Genomic DNA, 24195 nt, shown 5'->3' on the forward strand with positions numbered 1-24195 from the left:
ATAGTATCATCATTGGAAGAATTTGACTAGAGTTTTGGTTAATAGGTCAATGCTTTTTAATTAGAGGTATTACCCTTGTTATCGCAAGATGTAAAGAACTCCTTGAGGTATTACTAGGCCTAAACAAGAATGTTGTATTGCCCTTTAGGTGCCAGCACCTTGGTTGGTTGGTCTTTTTTAAATTTTTGTTGTTGTTCTTACTTTGTCCCTGTTTTGGCAGATATTTCTCAGTTTTTAATGCTTTAATACATGTGTTTCAGCGACATCATTCCATTCATCTCTTTTCACCTCATAATAATCCATGGTTTACAATGTTGTGTTGAGACAACACTCTGTGCTTCTCAGCTGATGAAGTTGGTTGTCAACTACCTGTAAAACCTGCTAGCAATGTGAAGATTGTTGACAAATTTTACAGGTGGTCCCGGGCACAAAGTGGTCTCTTTACTAACCAAAGAAGGGACCGAAACTGACACAGGAAAAGACAGCCAGACAGTTTTGCATGCATTAGATTCAAATCATAGCCTATTACAAATGTTGGTATTCAAACTGGCCCACTTCATAGAATATGCTCTTCATTCCTGTTTCAGTTCTGGGGATTGTTCCCAGTGTATGTTGTATCCGTATTTTGAATATGATTTGAGTCGAATCTGACAATAAATTCAAACCATTCAAATACCTGAATGTTTGAACTCACTGCATGGTATATACATGTACACCAGGGGCGCCGATTTCTTTTCATGACGGGGGGGGGGGGGGGAGGGGGGGGGGGGACGATAACGAAATGCAAGGGACGAGGGAGCAGTGGGGTAATGAGCAAAAACATTTTTTTGGGGGGAGGGCAGAAACAAATCTGCATCACCACCACTCTTACATGTTACACAGGCCCTGGCAACGTTTTTCAAAGTGAGGAGGGGGGGGCTAAAGTATTTATGATCAGGTAGAGCAAAGCAAGTGGAGCGTAATTGGCGTGGGGTCCATGGGAAAAGCCCCAGCGGGGTTCAAGGGGTGGAGCCCCATGAAACTCAGGGGTTTTAGTCATTAAATTAAGGTCAGATGTACATCCGTGGGGCGAAAATGCCATTTCAGCAACATTTGCTTATTACTGGTATCGAATTAGAAATAAACCATGTTTGAATTTTATTTTGGAGAGGGGACTTCCCACCCAAGCTCACCCCCCCCCCAATTATTACGCAAGCGCGAGGGAGCATAGTGAATGAGAGGGGTGAAGGTGACGGAAGTGACTACCCCCTCACAGGTTTTTGAAGTTTTGGTTGTATTAAAAAAATTACAGTCCTTAGCAAAACTATAGTATAAAAACAAGCCATATACTTTTTTCACACTTCACTTTTCTCAGTATTTACTTGTACGTTTTGAAGGATATTGTGCGAGGGAGCGTAGCTACCGAGTGAGAAGATTTTTTCATTTTTATTTGTCTAAATGCTGCACTCTTGGGCCCTCCAGAGCCAAAAGTGTGTTGCAGTCTTTAGTCAGTATTTGCTATACATTTATTTTTGTGCGATTTTTCAAATTGGGATTGCCTCTCCTGATGTACAGGTACACAAGGCCAGGTTTACTTTTTATGCCAGCAGGATTTCGAAACTATGGTAGAAAACGAGTGAGAACTTGAAAATAATTTGATGATTTTATGCATTTATATCCCATTTAAACAAACAAAATACTTTTTTTTTCTTCTAAAAAGGGATTGACAAAAATTATAATAAAAAGCCGACCATAGATTTTAAGTTTTTGGGGGGCGGTTGCAAAGGGCAATACAACAATTTATTTGTATAGGTCTTATAGGAAGATGATCCAATTACATTTTAGTAAATCAAGATCACAGTCGTCAATTGACTTTTTATTTTAGGCTATCTAATATTAGGGGCTAGCTCAACATCGGTATTGTTGCTATTAGTGCCAGATAAATAAGTGGCTGAATGTTTGGGGGCAACACTCTGTAAGGGGCCAGAGCATGTAAAATAGGGCCAATGACATGATTTTAGACAAGTATATATCTGACTAGGTCCCTGTACACATCACTGATAAGTAAAGACACTCTTCCAAATTTAAAATAAGGAATTTCAAGAGAGTGCTCATGTGACCGTAATTAAATGTGTAAAATGTCTGAGCTTCAGGGGCTCTGCCCGCTGGACCCCACCAAGGTCCCTAAGGCGGCCTCTGGATGCTCATCTGATCGTAATTTAATGCCTAAAACCCCCGAGCTTCGGGGTCTCTGCCCCGGGATGCTCATCTGACCTTAATTAATTGCCTAAAACCCCTGAGTTTCATGGGGCTCTGCCCCTTTACCCCCCCCCCCCTGGGACTTTGCCCCTGGACTCCACGCCAATTTACGCCCCCCTTGCTTCGCTCGCTTTGCCCTACCTGACCGTAAATATTTTATTCCCCTCCCTCCCCCCCCCCCCCCCTCCCTATTTTGAAAAAACATGCCAGCGCATGCGTAACATGTAAGAGTGGTGGTGATGCAGATTTTGTTATGCCCCCCCCCCCATTACATTTTTGCTCATTACGCCACTGCTCCCACCCCCCCCCCCCCTTCCCGGTCATGAAAAAAAAAAAGCCGCCCCTGGTCATAGTTACAGTTTAAGAGAAGATTTGAATGAATGTTTAAAACGTTTGCTGCTCAAATCACTGTTTTAAGTAAAAACACTCTTCCAAATTAAAAATAAGGAATTTCAAGTAAGTTAGTACAATCTACTGGTTCAGTTTCTTCATTTTTAAAAATCAACGAACCATTAATGAGCAAATCAAACCATCTAAGTACTGTACAGGATCTACTGACCAACTTAGACCCACTTTTGAAAAGACAAACCAAAGTTAAATTTTTCTAAACAGTTATTTCCAAAAATCATATCAAAATAGCCCAGTATAGTTCAGGTTAAAAAGTACAATTTTGTAGGAAGGGACATTTTATAGATATTTCATCGAGTTGGTATTCTTGAAGATAAGTTCATTCTCATGTTTGTATTTTACAGGAGGGGACAGATATGACATTCTATCTTAACAGCATTGACTGAAACAAGATGTCGCAGCCTTACATTCTGGTGATAGGTTCAAGGATCAACCCCCTTCAATTCTTTGTAATTGTGGAGAGACAAGCACTGGAGTTCAAGACAATGACCAAGGCAGTAGACTTTTGTTTTAAACTGATATACGTGCCGGATGTTCAGTACCAGGCTGCTTGCATAGGAATGTGGGAGTTCCTACAGAATATGTAATTGCCAGAAGCAAAAACTGTTGCAGTTTCAACATCTGTGCGGGAGCTCCGCACATTTTTGGCAAATGAAGAAAAGTAAGCTGTCGAGCTCCATCAGCTACATTGTATGAGACTAACAGCCTGGATAGAAATTGTAAGTGATAGACTTGAATTTATCTTTTCTGAAACTCCAGGTTTGTGAATAAAGATCTGACAACGAAAGCAATTTTATTTTAAAAAATTCTTAATTATGTAAGTTTTTGAACATTGGTAGATAAGATTGGCACTTGAAGACCTACTGGTAATACATTTACTGGAATATATCTTTGTAAAGTCGAGACAATTTAACAAGTCTGACTGGTAATACATTTACTGGAATATAACTTTGTAAAGTCGAGACAATTTAACAAGGCTGTGTAACAAAACATGGGGTCTATCGATGTAATTCAACTTGCTGCCATGGTAAAATTGTTGAACTTTGAAATATTAAAAAGGTTCATCTTGTTAAACCCTTACTGTACTGGGCTATTTTGAGCACCTCACTGACTGGGGGGGGGGGCCTCCTAGGGCCCCCCCCCCCTATGATCTCGGCTGTCCGATGAACACGAAAAGTTGCATGTTTATAGATATTTACATAAGGAACAAGATGGTTATAATTATTTTTTTCCTCATATGCAAATTTTTGTCGTTATAGCCTAATTAATTATGCAAAATGCTAATTTTATGCATTTTACAGAAAACTCTTCATATTTGTCTGTAGACTTGTGAAGAATCTTGAAAATGTATTGAATAAATGTTTCCTTCATCTCAAATTCATGAGGTTTCATTATTTTTATGATATTTGAAAATGCATAAGTTATGAATACGCAAATTACGCATTCATCAATATCAAATCTGGAAATATACAGGGAACTAGAATCATTACAAAAATTGTCAGACTCCACTTTTTGAATGTTGAAACTCATTATTCATATGAAACTTCTTTTCTAACACAAAATAATTATTTTGATGTAATTAATAATAATTTAATCAAATTTGATGCGATTTTCTAATATTTCTTTTCTTATGTATTTGAATGTTTTTTATTTCTTATTATATCTATTGTTTTATTTCTAATGTATTCTTTTGTTCTGGAATACATCAAGTTACTTTGAGAAACATATAAAAGTAATTTGATATCAATTCATATCTCCCACTTAGAAGAAATACATCTAAAGTATTTATATATCACTTTTTGATGACATGCGCATACTAATTGTTATGTAACACCTTACAGGTATATCCGATTTCGACGAAAATGGTATCATAATGTGCGTAAGACTCGAGGGAAAAAATTCATGAAACGACAATTCAAAATTCCAAGCGGTTGCGGCACAATCTCCAAAAATGTTGAGGGAGGGGGGGGGGAGCCCAGTACAGTAAGGGTTAATAGCCTTTTCCCCCATCTGTATGCGCAACCAGTCAAACTATGTCTGCAGACTCCACTTTCTTATACATTAGGTCTTCAAATTCCTTATTCTACAATCAATATTCAATATTATAAATTGCATAATTTATCAAGTAATACATTTTGAGAAAAAATGCTGTGCTGATATAAATTGCTCAAGCCAACTCAAGTTTATCAATGATGTTGCAGTTGAAGTTTGAATGGTGCTGTTAAATTCTGTTATAGAATTAGTTTCAAGTTTGTATAAGAATAAATCATAACCATTCTATGTATATTACAATACAATGTACATCTGTAGGTGTGCCATGAAACAAGTTGTAATTTCATAATCAAAGTTTCTACTCTGTTTACGTTTTGTCAGAGCAGATACCGGTAGGTTTCAATGTGCTGGCTACTGCAATTACAAGTAGAACAAAATAATTGCTGTCCTGAAATAAATTGCTCATGCCACTTTTTCAATGTTACAGTTGAACTTTAAATGGAGAAATGTATTTCCTGCATTTTAATTTTGATGCAATCTGAAGGTGTAATGATGAAACCACCATTACCATGCATATTGATGAATCTTTAACAGTATGGCATTAACACGTTGGTGTCGTATGCAATCGTGTTGCCAAGTTTGTTGGTATTATTTACCATTTGAGACATTTTCCAAGACATATTATAGATATTTTATATTATGTGCTAATTTTCTTTCATATTAATTATTGTAATATTGCTTGGTCAAACGGTCATGATTATTTCATTACTAAATTAAATGTTTTGCAGAAAAAAGCCATAATAATGATTTCTAATTCACCACATAATGCTCATACCTTGCCAATCTTCTCCCAGTTTAATAAATCTAAACGTTTATGAAATTAATAGATTGAATATTGTAATATTTATGTTTCTGTGGTCTAGTGGCTTATTACCATCTCTAATTACATACAAATTTGTAATGTATACATATATAATAATTTTAAAATTGAGTCACACATGTGTAGGAATTGTATTGTTAATAAATTTGATGTTGTCTTGATGATAAGAATTACTATTGTTCAGTGTGGCATGTTCTACTGTCAATTCTTTTTTCTCAGACACTTTGCAACTTTAGTAACTTACGTTTATTTTATGCCTCCGGAGGCACGTCTTTATTCTTGTGGAAAGGCGGAGGCATAGCCATCAACTCAAGTCCCCCTTGAACACTCAACATCCTATTGTATTATGGCTGAGAAAGATGCAATGTCTTTTATGATCCCATATATGTTTTGAACAACAAATTTGAAAAATGTTAAGCAACTGTGTGTGTTTAAACAACCTAGATGTCTAAAAGCTTTAAATAACCTTGGTTGTTTTACAGTTTAAACAATAGTCGTTAGAGTGACCGTCTTAAACAGCGTTACTTAAATTTTTTAAACAGTTTAAAATATTTGTAAAAATATTTGTTACTGTAGTTCTGCTCCTTTTATCATTGTGTTCTTTATATCACAGACCCACTCCTTCATATCACAAACCCGACCTCTCGTTCTGCTCCTACCACCTCTTGTGTATGGTCCTAATTTTGTATTTTCTTTAAAAAAACTGCTTTCTGACCGCTTATTCCATAAACCTTGATAAAAGCATGTTTAAAAGTTTTTTTCCCACCAAATTTTTGCTCATTTTGCAACATTCAACTACATAAACATTTACATGTAAATCAATTTCAACAACCTCAACAAAATAAAGATCACAGAAAAATATTTTGCTTGTTTTAGTGTTATTTAATTGGCATTTAGTTACACATTATAATAACAGGTAATGCATCATAAAGATTATGTGTGGAGTTTCTAGACTGAACCGATGAACGTTCTTTTTATGTACTTAACAAAGATTATGTGAGATAACTTCTCTATCAACTTAAATTTACACTGGATAAAAATCGGATTGATAAAAAATAGAATGTGCTTTACCACAGAACTAGTTTTTAATTAAAAGTTATTTTCTTTCAAAGATTGGATACCAAAGTATTGGATTGTATAAATTTAACTTTTTAAAGCAATTGACCTCGGTAAACATAATTATAGCCCAGTCTGACAATATAAAATATAAAGTGGCCAATATCTAGTATTTCACAACAATAATAACAAATAAGTTAAAACCTATTTTTACTTTTTTCTTCAATTCTAAAACAAAAAACAAAAAAAGTTGATTCTTGTTGTTAAAACCTGCATTGTAAGTAATTGGCACTGAGCCGATTGATCAATGGCTGCATAAAAATTTGTATCGAAATTTCTCTTTTATGATTAAACAAAGTGTTTTGGACATCAATCCTCAACATCAAAGCTAGGGATGAGCAAAATATAAATCAAATTTCAATTTAAGGGTCCTGCTTCTGCACCATATTTTTGTATGTCCGGCTAATGTACCGAATAGAGTTCAATATATATTTACAAATATGGAGACATGTCACTCTATAATACTGTCTATCAATTATCACATTTCTCTATTGTTTGATTTAATTTATTAAGGCACATGCTGCCTTGAAACACAAATAAAAAATATTTCTTTGTAAATATTCTTAAGATCACTGCCCAAGACAATTGACCTGTCAAATTTCCCTCACTTGGCAACACGGGGCAGAAAGAAAAGGCAAAAGTTTTATTTTGTGCCTCGACACTACCATAACTGCATGCACAACTATACAGTATTATACCGTAACATTTTCTTTGGAAAGACCCATTCATTTAAAAAAAATTGTTCATAATTACAGACGTCCATAATTCTGAGTAACATTAGTATTGTGGGTAGGGTCGGCTGTCAAAGCTCAGTATGGCGGATTCAGAACTCTCAGCGACATTAGGTATATAAGCTAGTTAGAAAAGCCACTTTTCACACGTTTGGACGGCAAAGATCAACATCTCCCCATACATCTACCTACGCTGTTTTCATCATCTCTTCTTTGCAGCATAACAAAGTTTGCATGTCACCAGACAGTACATGAATATTTTATCATAGTTTGGGGAACACTGAACGTTTCGTGCATACAGTGTACCTTCATGTTTACTACAAGCGCACAAACAATGCACAATCCAAAGTGATAACTACATGTAGGTGGGTTCAACACTCACAGATAGAAACTTTAAAACTTTTTTCCCCCATGGCATTCATTGGTTTTCCTCTGGAGGCAGGATAGTTGAACATTCATTAGTCATCTTATTCCTATAAAAGATTTTGACATTCTTTATCTGTGACATTGGATCTCATTTAAACTATTATCATGTTAATTTGCAATCTAATCAAAGAGCCAGATTTGATGAAAACTGTAGTAACAAGATGTTTAGGTCACATACAACATAACACACAAGGTGTGATAGGAGATAAGGAGAAAAATGGATGCTGCCTAGCCCTATAAGTGCAGATAAGGTTACGATGGAACATAATACATGGAACATGATGGTAATTTTACTTAAAGTGAAGTTGTGCAGTCTCACCATACGCTTTCCATCACTCACAATGACTATGCATAGTGGGCGCAACAATACCTTCCCCTGGTGCCTCACTGATTGAGACACAGTACAGATGGAGCCAGCGACCACAAACGTCGCACTGCTGGTCGGTGGTTTCTCTGAATGGGCCACCAGACACTGAACCATGTCGCAGGTTTTCCGCTGGTTAGGTGGGGGCACAGCGTTGGTGGTCAGTTTGACATTAACTCCATGTTTCTGGCATATTTCTCAACGTTTCGAGGATCAATCCCTCTTGTAATAACAAGAGCATTCTGCAGCAAAATAAATTGAAAAAAACAAGAAGAAAAAATAGGTGAAATTTGAAAAGAAAAGAAAAAATTTTAATCATGAATTTCTATTGAAATTACCATATTATATCAGGCATCTCATATCTAAAATACAAAAATAGTGACATAATTAATAAGAATTTGGGACAGCAAAAGAATCTTCTTATATCAGGTACCTCGGTATATCAGAGCTCTTTATAACAAGGTTCCACTGTACTAAATTGCAAAATAGCTAGCAGTGCCTATTTGGCAACTAGAAAGTGGATCTAGGCCTTTATGCATTTCCTCATCTCAACCAATGGGAACTGTCACTGAAGCCCCCCATGGGGGGTGGGGGGAGGGTTATGTCCTCAATGGAACATCTTAAGACCACATCTCCTAATTAATCTGTAAACAGCATGAAACAATCCATAGAATTAAACTGATGGGTTAATCTTACCAACATGACAAATGCCCCACAGGAATGTCCATCTTCTTGCCTGGCAGACTGGAGCTTGCCAACCTTCCATGACGTTCCAGCTAGCTAGGTCTCCAATTTTCTCTGATCTGCATGCCATGTAGACTCTTGAATAAATTTTGAAATTACAAAACAACATCATAATAGTTCATAGCATAATCCTTGATTTGAAACTTACAATATGTGCATTCAATAAACATATTAACATTAAAATTAAATTAATTATCATGAAGGGCAAACAAATATTATTGCCCAGGTAACAAATACTCTTTAAATACCCTACTAATTGATATATAATTATGTCACGCACGTGTCGCGTATTCCCATATTCATATTTCTGTGTACAGTGCTTTACCAAGACTGGGTCAAATTTATTATGATTTTGATCACTCCAAAACCTTGCAGTACACGTACACCAATACTACATGATCAACTTTTTCTGATCCATTCCACACCTTTTCGTTCACAATGCAATCGCATGACCAGAACTCAACTTTATCTTTAACCTGTAATTCTTTGTTCATAATTTTATTGTATGAGACCAAATGTTGGATTAGGATAAGGAATTTTAAACACTTGAAAGTTAATAATTGTAAGGTGTGTGACCCAATTTTCCACTTGATGCTTTCTATTCTACATGAAGGAGCATCATAAAATAGTCTTCTAAAATTTGAGTGAAATTACTCCACTGGTTCTAATGTTAGAAGCAAAAGGTTCCTTAAATTATCCCCATAAAACAGAACACAAATTTACAGTGTGGGGGGGGGGGGGGGGCGGCCGGGATGGGGTCAATTCACTACTTTATTGCCAATACCTTCAAAAGGAAACATCTCTCAGGGGTAACATTTTGTATGATGGGTAATGAGAAAAATATTGGGTCACACACCTTTAAGCAACAAATCCGCAGGACTAGCACAGAGTATCCAAATTGAACGAGTTCCTTTATTAAAAGTATTTTTAAAACTAGTTTCAATTTAGTAATTTTGATTGTCAATTTTTTGCCCTGCTGCGGGCTGTCAACATTTTATTTTTGCACATTATAAAAAAATCACTGTGCTAGTTTCAATCCCTTTATACAGAAATCAGTAGGAACTTGAAAAACAAGTAGAGATTTACCTTCAACTAAATTTGCCCATCACCCTTTTTGTTTTGAAGGGTGAACAATTGTTATTTCAAGATTCTTATTGATTCCTGCATTGTATGAATGGTTATGAGACTATTTGTATCCGGGACCTTCTGTGACCGAGCACAGAAAAGCAAATGCTTTCATCAGCTGCGAGATACAAATTTCTGTCTAATCAGGAACAAGAATTATGATCAACTGAAAAGGTTGTTAGTATATGAACGTAATATTTCAATATAACAAGGTGTTTTTTATGATCGTTGTTGCGTCAATGATGAGGTCACTAAATACTTAGCATAATGTTAATTAAACATGAAGATGGACAATTTAAGTCAACAATGAACAAATGCTTTTATCAGCTGCAAAATACAAATTTCTGTCTAAACAGGAACAAGAATTATGATCAACTGAAAAAGTTGATAGTATGAATGTAGTTAATATCAATATAAAACTGTTTTTTAATGATTGTTGTTCCAAAGTTGGTTGATGGTGCCCCTCCAATCAATGATGAGGTCACTAAGCACTTAACATAATGTTAATTAAACATGAAGATGGAGAACTTTAGTCAACATGCAAATAAATGAACACTAAATAGAACTGCGTTTTGTGAATCGTTATTGCAAATGTCAAAGTATAACTTGACTCGGTGTTTGAGAGATGACATCAGCATAATAATTGCACTGTGATATCACATGTGTACATAATCCAAAACAACGGTCTCTCAACTGTGGGTGACACAGTACAAAGGCTGACATTGTTATTTTTAAATGTAGCATGCAACTTGATAAAAGAAAAACAATATGCATAACCACATGGTTGCTGAAATTTGTTGTCCCTTTTTACACATGAAACATGTCAACAATTTGAAAATGTACAATTAATCTGATGATTGAGGAATGATAAAGTGTATTAAGACAGATGATGTGATTTGAATAGAAGCAGCAAAATGTGTGTCTGTATGATTATGGAGTTATTGGAGTCCGCAAACTCTAAAACTTAAATTATGCTTTTATACACTTCTGTATTCAGTTTTTCGTGGACTGCCACAAAATGGCCTGGGAGTGGGTGCCATATAGAATTCCCTCCACATATTCCCTGCGTGTCGTAAAAGGCGACTAAAAGGGACTGCATTGGGCAGCAGCGATGCAGTGAGAGTTCAGGCGGATGATCCTATCAGGGACAACAACGTCTCTCAGAACTGGTATTCACATGGATGGTCACCACACTGCGGTGAGGAAGGCAACGGGAAACCACCTTCACTATTCTTCCCAATTTATACCATGGAAAGTCACAATTCAAAGTCAAAGAGAAACCGCGTGAAGGGAACCTCTAGAAATAGAGGTGCCTCGCTCGGTAGGCCTTCCCATGTGCGACAGGTGGGACCCTGCAATGTAAGCTATAAAGAAGATGACAAAAGCCAAGTCAATCCAGAATGTAGATTTTGAACAGCTACAGAATCGTGATGTTCGCCTCCGATATACTGTCAAATTACAAAACAGATTTGATAGTCTCACTGACCAGGGAGAGGAAGTCACTTGGGAATCAATGAGGGACATTCTAGTGGAAACAGCTGAAGAGACATTACCTAAAAAGGAAAAGAAAAGTAAACAGAGATGGATGACGGAGGAGATTTGAGCAAATATGAGTGAAAGGCAGAAGATCAAGGACAGAGATGGAAGTGAGTCAATACAGAGAGTTGGACAGAGAAATTCACAACCACTGCACAAAAGCTAAAGAGGAATGGCTGAACAAACAGTGCGCCGAGATAGAGAGAAGTTTTAATGCAAACGATCCCAGGGTTTTTAAGAAGGTAAATGACCTTTCAAGAAAGAAACTTCGGAGCTCCAAGTCGGGATGCATCAAGGCAAGGGATTGATCAGTACTGCTTGAAAAGGAAGAGATACTGAACAGATTGACTGAGTACATTGGCGAGCTTTTTGACGATGTAAGAAAAGAACCTCCACACTGTGCAGGATCTATTGAAGGACCTAGGATTCTGCTCTCAGAAGTGAGGTCTGCAATCAGTATGATGAAGAGGAACAAAGCTGCTGGTCCTGATGGAGTAATAATGGAGATGGTCGAAGCATTGGAGAACTATGGTGTCATGAAACTAACTGAAGTCATCAATAAGATCTATGATGATGGAAAGTTTCCAGATGACCTGTGCAAATCGATATTTATTACACTTCCCAAGAAACCTGGAGCAGTGGAATGTGGGCAACATAGAATCATCAGCCTCATATGAGCCATATCACAAAGATCATCTTGCGAGTTCTACTTCAAAGAGCAAGGAATCACCTAACTCCAGAAATCAGTAATGTGCAGTTTGGTTTTGTCAAGGATGCCGGAACTAGAAATGCTGTTTTTGTTCTGCGGTCTATAGCAGAAAGGGCTGTAGAAATGCAGAAAGACGTCTTCCTGTGTTTCATGGATTATACAAAAGCCTTCGATAAAGTAAGACACGATCAGTTATTTGAAGACTTAACCAAGATTGGACTAGACACAAAGGATATAAATTTACTGCAAAATCTGTATTGGGAGCAAACAGCATGTGTCAGGGTGGAAACAGAATTAAGTGACTACATCAACATTAAGAGGGGGGTTCGGCAAGAATGTGTCATGTCTCCAGATCTCTTCAATTATTACAGTGAGTTGATACTTAGAAACCTAGAACAGGAAAGAGGATTGAAGATAGGAGGACATAATATCACAAACATACGGTATGCGGATGATCCTATATTAATCGCAGAATCAGAGAAGGACCTGCAGCGACTTTTGGACGTTGTCTTTAGAGAAAGTGACAAGAGAGGATTATCATTAAAGTACAAGAAAACGGAATGCATGGTAATTTCAAAGAAGGGAGGTATACCATGCTCTCTTAAGATCAACAACAATCAAATAAAGCAAGCCACCTCTGTTAATTACCTCGGGACTACAATTACAGATGATGCAAGAGGCGAGCAAGAAATCAAGAGAAGGATTGCACTTGCAAAATCAACTTTCTCCAAGTTAGAAAACGTCCTAAAGAATAAGAAGCTGAAGATGAAAACGAGACTCCGCGTACTCAATTGCTACGTGTATCCAGTTCTAATGTATGGGTGTGAATTAGCTTGGACCCTGACATCAGACCTAAGAAAGCGACTGGAAAGTTGTGAAGTTTGGTTCCTGAGAAGAATGCTAAGAATTTCATGGACAGAAAGAGTTTCTAGTGATGAGGTGTTGCCATGGCAGGAACAAGAGCTTCTGAATAATATAAGAGGTTGACAGCTGAGCTTCTTGAGCCATGTTATACGGAAGAATGGTATGGAAAATCTTGCACTGACTGGAAGAATAGAGGGGAGGAGGAGTAGGGGTAGAAGGAGGATTCTGTGGATGAGTAGCTTAAGGAGTGGGATTTCTGAATGTGGAATTGATCTCGGGGAGAATGAATTACTTCATAGAATATGGGATAGAGAATTGTGGCACTCCATGGTCGCCAACGTCTCAGGATATGGCACATAGAAGAAGAAGAAGAAGCCACATAACCTAAACATGAAGCTATTTATACAACTTAATTTTCATTCTATTTGTAAATTGGAAGTTTAATTCAATCCAAATTTAAAGTTCTCTTTGACAGAAATATATGATTACAAAATCGCTCCACAGAGACTTTGTTTGGTGTGTGAAGGGTATACCAACATTTTTGGTGTCCCCTTTACACGTGAAACATGATATTTGAAATCAATGTGTGACAATTTCCATGTGAACTACTGTAATTTAAATAGCTTTTTTCAATGAATGAAGGATCTCTCTGCTTTTCCATCATATATTTGTTCAATACAGCCGAATATTCCCAACATTTTCATTTATTGCTTGAAATGCCATAAAATGTGTATTGGTTTTATTCATTTGCATCAAATGAATAGACATTGGCATTTTGTTTCATGAAGAAAGTGCTCACAAAGTATTAACCTGGTAAAAAATACCTCCCGATACTAGTAACGAGTGACTGATAGAGCACCAAGCCATGTACATGTAAGATGTATCATAGGGATGCCTGAAAGTAAAATCAGGATTACAATCAACATAAATCTTTTGATACAATGAAAATTACCTTGAAGTCAGGAAATCTTATAACTTCCTTTATGTCGTTTGCAGCTGGACAGCCTTGTTTGCGCGACGGTTGAACCATCTTGTACTTTCTCTTCAGAGGCAACGGGTGATCTTTCTGCAAGCATGAAATTAACATTTTTATTCTGACAATGGAAAGAGAACTTGAAGAAAAACTAGACCCAGTCAACAAATTGCAATCAATCAATGTTAAAAATTATCAGTGAATTTTTTTGAATCACTATCTCTATGGGGACCTATAATTGGCAACTCCATATACATGTATAATTAAGTTGGATTTAATTACTGTAGTCATTTTTGGACAGCTCTTACAATTATGTCTTTTGGAAGATCATGTGAGCTTTACTCGTCAGGTAGGCATGCAGGGTTATTTGGACCATAAAATGCTCTTGGAGATGGACTGAAAGAATTCCACTTTTGAAGAAAAAATGAAAATTTGAAACCAATTGAGAGTGGTCCCATACATGTATGTGATGCCACAAATCCTGGCCATTTTTTTGTTTTTATTGAGCCTTCAATTTTGTTAGCAGTTTGTAAATGCACGAATATGCTTGGGTTAGGATCCTTTACAATCACATGTGGAGGCATAATATCAATCTTCAATAAATGTTGGGAATAAATTGTGTTTTTTTAAAGACAGAACAACAACTATCTAATGCAATTTAATCACAAATATTGAAAATCAGGGAAATGAGCAGCACTTATATATATTAACTTTCACCAAAATGCAACAATTGATCCAATTGCTCCTAACTGACCTTTGACCCTAGCCATGTAGGGACCACCCCTGTTCCAAGTGAATTATCATTGATATTATTATGAGATTTATAATACATGATTACATGTGTAATAACAATTATAATAATAATAATAATAGTAACATATTTGTTGGCGCATAAGTATAGCTCAAAGCTAGACCATCAGTATCATTGATGCAAATATAAAGCTCATGAGATTTTATCCTTTTTCTATCTTTTGTGACCTTTTCAGCACCTCTTTTTGCCTCTCCTTTTACCTTTTCTCTGGTAATTCTGAATGTCTATCTTTACTTATGTAATCCTTTGTTTTCAACCGTCTTTAACCTTTATCTATCTTTTCGTGTTTTCCTTTGCTTTTAAACATGAGTTAATCTATTCTTCTAGTATTTCCAAAGTTTTTCAGGTTCAGGTATCAACAGATAATTGTTAAAAGCTTGTCACACCAGCAGTCCCAGTAAGGAGAGCCCCAACATATGTGAATCAAATTGGTTAGCTGCTGCTCAGATGTTATGATTTATGAATCACTAATCTATTCAAATAAAGAGTAACTATACATATCGTCCTTGTTTTCACGAAGTGACGGTAGTGAGGAAAATCGTAACGCAAAGTGAATGCAATTTTTTGTCACTACCGTCACTTCGTGAAAACAGCGACGATATCTAACACATGTACCATAAAGCAATTTGTGGAACATACAAGGTGACAGTATGGAAGTGTACAGAGAAAGGCAACATTGCATGACACAAAAGCCAACTAGATATAATAGTAAGCTTGACCATCCTAGAATAAAAATAAATAACAAATTAAGAAATAAACATCACCAGGTCATTCTCCCCGACTGTTATCTGACAGTTTAAGGAAGCACTCCAGCCAGCTCAAATCAAAAGTGCTGTAATAAACCAGTTGATTCACCTATACATGTGTATTTACGCTAGCCAAATACTGCCCCTGCCAGATATATGATACATTTGTCCATCCCACCCTAAAAGGTAATGGAAGTTTAAAAACTCTGAAATTATTAAGCTCTAGACACCGTCAATCTTGATCTTCAACAGTTAGGAAGGTTGTTTCATAATCATAATGCAGAGTGAAAGAAACTTTGGTCAAGTGTAGCTATTCTAGCTTGGGTATTTCTACGTATTGTAAACATCATTATGAGCAATGCTTGAAGGTCTTCAGGATACCGGTAGTTTGTATTTTGTAGAAAACTTCAGGTCTATGTTTAAGACTAGTGAAGGCAGTGACTTTGTTCACTCCAATGGTTCTGAGAACCTTCCATTGGAATGAGTTAAGTTGGGCCAGGACAGATGGACAAGCGCTTATCAAAGAAAAACTGGCATATTCCACGATACATGTATTTGAATCTGAGCTTTGCTAAGTTAGTCTTTGTTTTTATCATTCTTTCGTCTTCTCTTGTTATTATTCCATAAGTTGATGTTTGACTGTACTCCTTTCATTATTGTTTTCTTTCTAATATTCCTTGCATGTATGATAATCTTTATAATTTTCTTATGTTTTTCCCCCATCAATTTTTAATACGCAATAAATCTCATTGAATATGCACTAAGACAGGTGGACTAATGATAATTTCAGAATCAGGACCATGCCTGAAATTCCCTTCTTGTACACCTAGAAATGGTCAAAGGACCAAATATAACCCTGCAATACACACTTTCCATGTGACAACAACTCATGTATACAATCATGCTCTACATGTACTTGACACTCACCTCCTCCAATGACTAGCTCAACAATTAGCTTGCTCCCCCTGTCAAAGAATTAGAATATAATTAAAGAAATTGAGAATCTAACTAGAAACCACTTAAAGGTACTATGTCCCATTTGCAGGCCCAAAAAATGAAAAAGTTAAATTCCAACGGCATTTGAAAGATAATACTAATTTAGAACTTCCCTAAAAAAGGTGGGGCTTGAAAATGTCTTCAAGTGGGAAAATAACGACTATTAGTTGTCAAATCGACTTTAGGGCTATAGAGCCCAAAAGTAACAGTCTTGATTTTCAGACAATTGTACCGAATGGTCATACGTTTTATGCTGCGCAAAGATTCAATCAGTTTAATCTTGGCCATCACAAGAAGTGGGTTATTGGTGTAGACAAATGCTCATGTTACCCTTTACAACTCTTTTCATGTATGTTATTACCAAAGAAGAAAAAAAGCCAGTCAGTCACTCAATAGTGTCTGACAGTGAAGTCTAGCAAGTAAACGGTTTTCCTTGCATAATTTGAATATGAGGACACTGCTAACGTTTAAATTTCACAGATAGGACATACATGACATATTCATAATTCCTGCAAAGTTCTACAGCATTTGAGGTTGGCTGCAAAAGGGACATAGTACCTTTAAGAAGCAAATCATACAGGAATTGAATAGTCATTTATACTGTCAATAACACACACAATTAAAAAAAAAAAAATGGTGAATTATTTGCCAGATTCATTGAAAAATAGTACTAACTAGAGGCCGCCGTCGAGTATATTCTTGTACTGATGTAGGTGCTGTGAACAGTGTCTCAATAAAAGGTCTACAATGAACTATGTGCAGCTAAAAAGACATCTGTAGCTTAACGGAGCTGGATCCTGAGTATCTCTCTCTTGAAGATAAAGATCAGTTCTGGTCATGCGATTGCATTGTGAAAGAAACGTGGTGGAATCGATCAGAAAAGGTTGATCATGGTGTGTACTGCAAGGTTCTGGAATCATCAAAATTATAAGAAATTTGGCCCAGTCTTGGTAAAATTACAAGCACTGTACACAGAAAGATGAATATGGGACAACGCGACACGTGCGTACCAAATATATCAATTAGTAGGCGGTTTCCCAGCAAAATTTGTATCACGTATTAGTCAAAACATATATTCTTTCACATGATTGGTAATAAGAGCTTCCGTTTCATTTCTTGAGAGGGGGGCGTTTCCAAAACTGGTCTTTACCTTTAAAGTTTAGCAGAGAGGTACAGGTGACTGCAATCGGTCATTACTATCAATCTATATTGCGATATCTCTTCTCGGCTGCCATACTTACACACGGTTAGAAAAAGGATTGCAATGTCATGAGGAAACGCCAAAAATTCAATCAAATGAGCTTCAATATCGACCTTGGACTAATTATTCTGCATCAAGTCTTTCAAGAAGATATATATTTGATCGTTTTAGTATCTTTGTGTTCATTTTATTTTTGGAGTATTTTTTAGGATGTTCTGGAAATTCGACTTGAGTTGGGCAGAATCTTAAGAATGACCAAATCATTAAAACAATTGCGAAATATTCCACAGATGAGTTTTTGGGATATGACTTAAATTGTTATTTATGTTTGTATAAAACTAGCCTAGACTAATGCTATTAATACTAATACTAAAAAAGATAATAAACTACCGGTAGTAGGGTCTATAACTATAATATATAAGTATAGTCAAGACTTAATAGACAGAAATAACCATCTGGTATGGGTCATTATTTCCCTGGGGAATACTCAGATTTGGTTTGGACGGGGTGTGCCGCTCAAGCCTTGAAACCCATACACATTATTAGGGGTCATTTTGAGGCATTTTTCAAATATTTTGGTTGTTTTTCAGGTGTTTGCATGGAAACAATTTTAATGGTATTTTTGTTAAAAGTGGGACCCATGTTTAGGGATTTTTTGTGAAAAAGTTACCCATTAGAGCGACACACCCCTGTATGTCTTAATATGTGAGTACCCCCCACCCCACCCCCCCCCCCCCCCCCTGGGCATTATTTAATACAACTGACATTTGTCAACATTCCCCATACGGCTCCCACAAGGGGATTGAGCTGATTTTGTACATCTGGTACTATAACTTTCTTCCCCTTTTTCCTAATCAATTTAGATCTAAGATGAAACAAAATATGTATATTTTTCTCCTACATGTATGTACAGTTATCAAAGTTTTTATTCCCTATTTGCAAAGGCGAAATTTACAGAGATTTAAGGTTTTATATCAGAACCAAACAGTACGTTCATGCATTCTAACTAAAAATATACGACATGACCCGGCCGATATATTTCCGGTTCATCAGAAAAATTATTATCTATAATTTGTACCAAAAATGATAACTTTAATGGAATAATTAATACAAACTGACTAATTCTCATATTAAGTTGTGCAAAACATAATCCAAGTCTAGTGACCTAAAATGACCTTTGACCTAGACTTTGTGACCTTTAATTTGCGTCATATGATTTGTCATACTTGATAACCCTTGTGTACAAGTTTCATGGAATTTGAACAAACGCTTTTGAAATTATGCTAAATATTCAAAATCTTGAGGTTGATACCACAACAAAGTCTAAGTTTGCAGACCTTAAATCACACTTGACCTTGACTTTGTTACCTAAAAGACTAATCAAATGATTGATGATACTTGATAACCCCTATGTTCAAGTTTCATGGAAAAGGAATTAATGTATACTTTCAAAATTATGATAAAAATTCAAATTATAACCTTTTGTTAAGTTTTGATGTTGATGCTACAACATAGTCTAATACTTCTTTCAAACTGGCTTCTATCGGAGTCACACCAATGAAAATACAGATTGAATTTTCCTCATGAAAACAAAGGTGAAACCGCCGTTTTGCCTGCTGTCGCTTTCATACTGCCGATGAAATTCACTCGCTGTGGCGAGCCCTTGCCGGAAGTGAAGAATTATTACGTAATTATTAAGCCCGCGCCCCATATAGCTGGCATGCAGCATGTTCAACAAAAAGTCAACAAACACAGCTGGTTACGATAAAGCGCGCATATTGCGACATTAGACCATTTTAATCGCTGTTTTCTCCCAAACGCATTCACAGTGGCTGTTTCATCGGTGTCACACCGATAGAATGAGAATTTCTCCTGCTCTTGAGCAGGAGAATTTAATCGCCTATTTCTCTTCTTTTCATCGGCTATTTAATCGACTTTTTCTCCTCTGTAGCATTCATAGTGGCCGTTTCATCGTATGCGTCCGGATGCATCCGATGAAAATCAGGCCAGTTTGAAAGGGGTATTAGTTTGTTGACCTTAACTTAGTGACCTGAAATTCAACTCACATGATTGGGGATACTTGATAACCCTTTAGCCTAAGTTTCATTGAATAACCCGAGGTTAAGTTTTCGATGATGATGCCACAACATAGTCCAAGTCTGTTGACCTGTAATGACCTTTGACCTTGACTTTGTTACCTGAAATTCAACTCATATGACTGGGGATGCTTGATAACCATTTGGTCCAAGTTTCATTGAATAAGAACTTAAAGGGATAGTCGAGTTCTGTTGCAGAGGGCGCTACACAAAATAATTTGTTAGTGAGATAATGAAACAGTGTCAAATTTGAAAGAACATAATATTTAAATGACAAAATCATGTTTGTTTGATCAAAATCGGTTCAGAGACGGCTAAAATATAACAATTTCTAATACTTGTGTACCACGTACACAAATATTAGATATTTTGAAAAATTTGAAAAAAACGTTGAAAAAAATTAAATAACGCCTTTTACGTCGTATTTCAGCCAATGCCGATATTGATTTTTTTTTTTTTTTTTGGGGGGGGGGGCATTTTTGTTTTGCTTATATTACGCACAACCAGCCGGCCCATGTACTGTTATTTTTAATTAAATATTTAATTAACGAACGGTCACCATGTTTTTTTTTAAAGTGGAGCTGAATTGGTATACTCGTATTGGCTAAATTTCACACATTTTGGGGTCTAAAATTACCTTCATAGTAATTTCAGGTTCTAAAAGGGCACTATAGAAATGTCATAGATAAGAATAAGAGCAATAACCATGCACTTTGAAGGCATTTGCGGTCTGAAAACAGAACTCAACTATCCCTTTAAATACTCTCAAAATTATACTAAAATTTCAAAAACTTAACCTGAGGTTAAGTTTTTGATGTTGACGCCGCCGCCGCCGCCATCACCGGAAAAGCGGCACCTATGTCTCGCTTTTTGCTACGCAGGTGAGACAAAAACTATAATTTTGGCAAGACTTTGTTGCCTATACGGAGATCAGAAAACAATAAATATTGGAGAGACTTTGTTGCTGATACAGAGAGCTAAAACAATTAATTTTGGCAGGAATTCATTGCTGATACGGAGAACAGAAAACAAGAATTATTGGCAAGACTTTGTTGCCAATACAGAACTCCTAAATGAATAATTATTGGCAAGACTTCATTAATACCGATACAAAGATCAGAAAGCAAGAATTATTGGCAAGACTTTGTTGCCAATACAGAACTCCTTAATTAATAATTATTAGCGGGACTTCATTAACGCTACGGGGATCAGAAAAACAATAATTATTCATTGGCAAGGTTTCGTTGCCGATACGAAGATCTAAAAAGAATAACTATTGGCAAAACTTTGTTGCCAATACGGAGAAGGGAAAACAATAATTATTAACGAGACTTCATTGCCGATCCTGAACTCCTAAATGAATTATTTTTGGTGGGACTTCATTAACACCGATACAAAGATCAGAAAACAATAATTATTGGCAAGACTACGTTGCCGCTGCGGAGATGTAAAAACAATAATTATTGGCAAGACTTAGTTGCCGATACAGGGAACGGAAAACAATAATTATTGGCAAGACTACGTTGCCGCTGCGGAGATGTAAAAACAATAATTATTGGCAAGACTTCGTTGCCGGTACGGAAATCCTAAATTAATAATTATTGGCAGGACTCCAACGACGATACGTACATGTAGATCAGAAAACAATAAATATTGGTAAAAATTTGTTGCCGATACGGAGAACGGAAAACAATAATTATTAACGAGACTTCATTGCCGATCCTGAACTCCTAAATGAATATTTATTGGCTGGACTTCATTATTTAACTTTACCTTTACCTTTACCGCAAATACTGGAAGAATGCTGAGACAGCAGTCGAGCTTCCAGGTTTATCTTCTTGTACATGTACTCGTACTCTTTAATAATAATTCTCATTATATACAAGTCAGGGAGGCAGAGGGGCAAGAGGTTGCATCCTGACTGGACAATTAATACCGATACAAAGATCAGAAAACAAGAATTATTGGCAAGACTTTGTTGCCAATACAGAACTCCTAAATTAATAATTATTGGCAAGACTACATTGCCGCTGCGGAGATGTAAAAACAATAATTATTGGCAAGACTTCGTTGCCGATACGGAAATCCTAAATTAACAATTATTGGCAGGACTTCAACGCTGATAAGTAGATCAGAAAACAATAAGTATTGGCAAGACTTTGTTGCCGATACAGAGAACTAAAAACAATTATTTTTGTCAAGACTTTGTTGCCGATACGGAGAATGGAAAACAATAATTATTGGCGATACGGAACACTTAGACCCTCTCTAAATTACATTCGAAATTGACATGAAACAGATAAGAAACACAACAACTTTTAAATCATGACCATTATTTGAATAATTGATGAATATTTAGTTTAATTTTTTTCTCCACGCCGGAGTTTCGGGTAAAAAATGGATAAGAAAGTAGAATCTAACAGTTAGACCTAGATAATCTAGACCATGTATGATGTAGACTAACTGTTACTGTTACTGTTAGACCTACACGACTAGCGCCGACTTTTGATAATGAATTGACTCTAGATCTAGATCTAGAGTCTACTGATTGGCATGGCTGCATCTTGATTTTTGTAATCATTATGAATTAGGTGTGTTTGATTGCAAAATAAGCTAAGTATCATGAATCAAACCCAATTTAGGATCTAGAAACAACCGAAAGCGGAAATACAACACAGAAATGCAAGTGTGGGACTTGGCTCGCTGGCGCAGTAGAACCGGGAGCTCGGCTTTTCAAACACTTAAATGCTACACTAACAGTTACAACGACTGTTGCAAAATGAATAGATATAACAAAAAAGTATTTAAAAATCACTATAGTTATTTTAAGTTTGATAAAAACATGTCTTACCGGTCTGAAGAAATGTTGTAACCAGCACTGGAAGAGAAAAATCTCAACTCAAGCCAGGTAGATATTCGCGCTGTAGATTCGAATGACGCTCACACGACATGACAGCGAGCGCCCGGAGAGGGCGCGTCTAGCGAGTTGCCTATGTGGCGTCCCATGGGATTTGTGAGGATTTGTGCGCTACGTAAACAATTGCATGAGTGCGGCATTCACCGACTGTGACCCAGGTGCCCTCTCCCCCGTGCATTTGAATACAAATTTGCGCTACGGATCCTCGATTGAATGCGATACGGAAACAAAAATCGTCTCTCTCTCTCTCTCTCTCTCTCCCTCTCTCTATCTCTCTCTCTCTCTCTCTCCCTCCCCCTCCCTCCCTCCCTCCCTCTCTCTCTCAACACAAGATCAAAAGTCCACACCTATTTAGCACACCCAATGGCATACAAATGAAAGACTATCAACCGGGCAACCTTTTACAGAATTAGGGGGAGTTCTGTATAGCTTTGACAAAGAACTTACATTTGTAAATCACATGGTTTGGCCAATTAGTTCATACACCTTAATTTGCCTGTCAATCTGTATTACAAGTGATTCCATATACTCCCTTTTGACCCTGCAGGGCTTTCGGTGAAAATAATAGAACTTGTCATAATCAAATTTTATGAATCACTAACCATAAAGAGGGATGATGAAGACAAAGTAAAAAGCTCAGTCATTGCACAGTTCATATTTTGAGATTGCGTAAATTCTGTCTGCTTTAAAATAGAGTTATCAGGTTGAAAAGTTGACAAGCCATTTATTTGATTTTGTTTAATCTTACAAAAATAGAGTTTTCAGTTTAAGAATGCATTTCTTTCATTCTGTTTTATGTAAAAGTAAAGTTATTGGTTATTACTTTGCAAAGGCATTTCTTTGATATTGTTCCACAAAAATAGAGTTAGTTGTTTCTGAAAGCATTTCTTTCACTTCTTTTGCATTTCTTATATTTTACATACTGATGATTTACTTTTTAAAATGCTTTGTCTAGTCAATGTCATGTGGGACAAGTCTGGCATCGAATCCATAAAGAATGAGCTATCTCATGCTTATAATTTTGTAATGCTATTATTAAGAAAATTTTGGACAGTTGACACATCAGTCATCAAGTCCAATAATCTTCCAGAATCTTCATGAGGAAAACCAAAGGAATTTCTAGAAGATTAGAATGATCTTTTACAAGATGAAAATGAAGTATAAGCCAGAAAGTAGAGGGTGAGATTTTAGAATTAATGAAGCATGTAATATTTTTGAGTTTTTTCAGACAGCTGACATCATATGTTACAAAAAAGTATTAACATGTTATCTTCTTTAATAGCAAAAGGACAAGGCCATGACATAAAGAAATAAAATATGTT

General features: G+C 36.4%; 1 long non-coding RNA gene across 1 annotated transcript; it reads right to left on the reverse strand.

Moving 5' to 3' along the window:
- Positions 1-6379: 6379 nt before the first annotated feature.
- Positions 6380-23135, reverse strand: LOC100889009. Its single transcript, XR_143780.3, has 5 exons — positions 22808-23135; positions 16591-16628; positions 14086-14199; positions 8852-8976; positions 6380-8397 (listed from the first exon to the last, which is right to left on the reverse strand). It is a non-coding gene; the product is annotated as an uncharacterized LOC100889009 (long non-coding RNA).
- Between the last annotated feature and the right edge of the window lie 1060 nt (positions 23136-24195).

Source organism: Strongylocentrotus purpuratus, unplaced genomic scaffold (genome assembly GCF_000002235.5).
Source record: "Strongylocentrotus purpuratus isolate Spur 01 unplaced genomic scaffold, Spur_5.0 spur5_scaffold_21, whole genome shotgun sequence".
Lineage (NCBI taxonomy): Eukaryota > Metazoa > Echinodermata > Echinoidea > Camarodonta > Strongylocentrotidae > Strongylocentrotus > Strongylocentrotus purpuratus.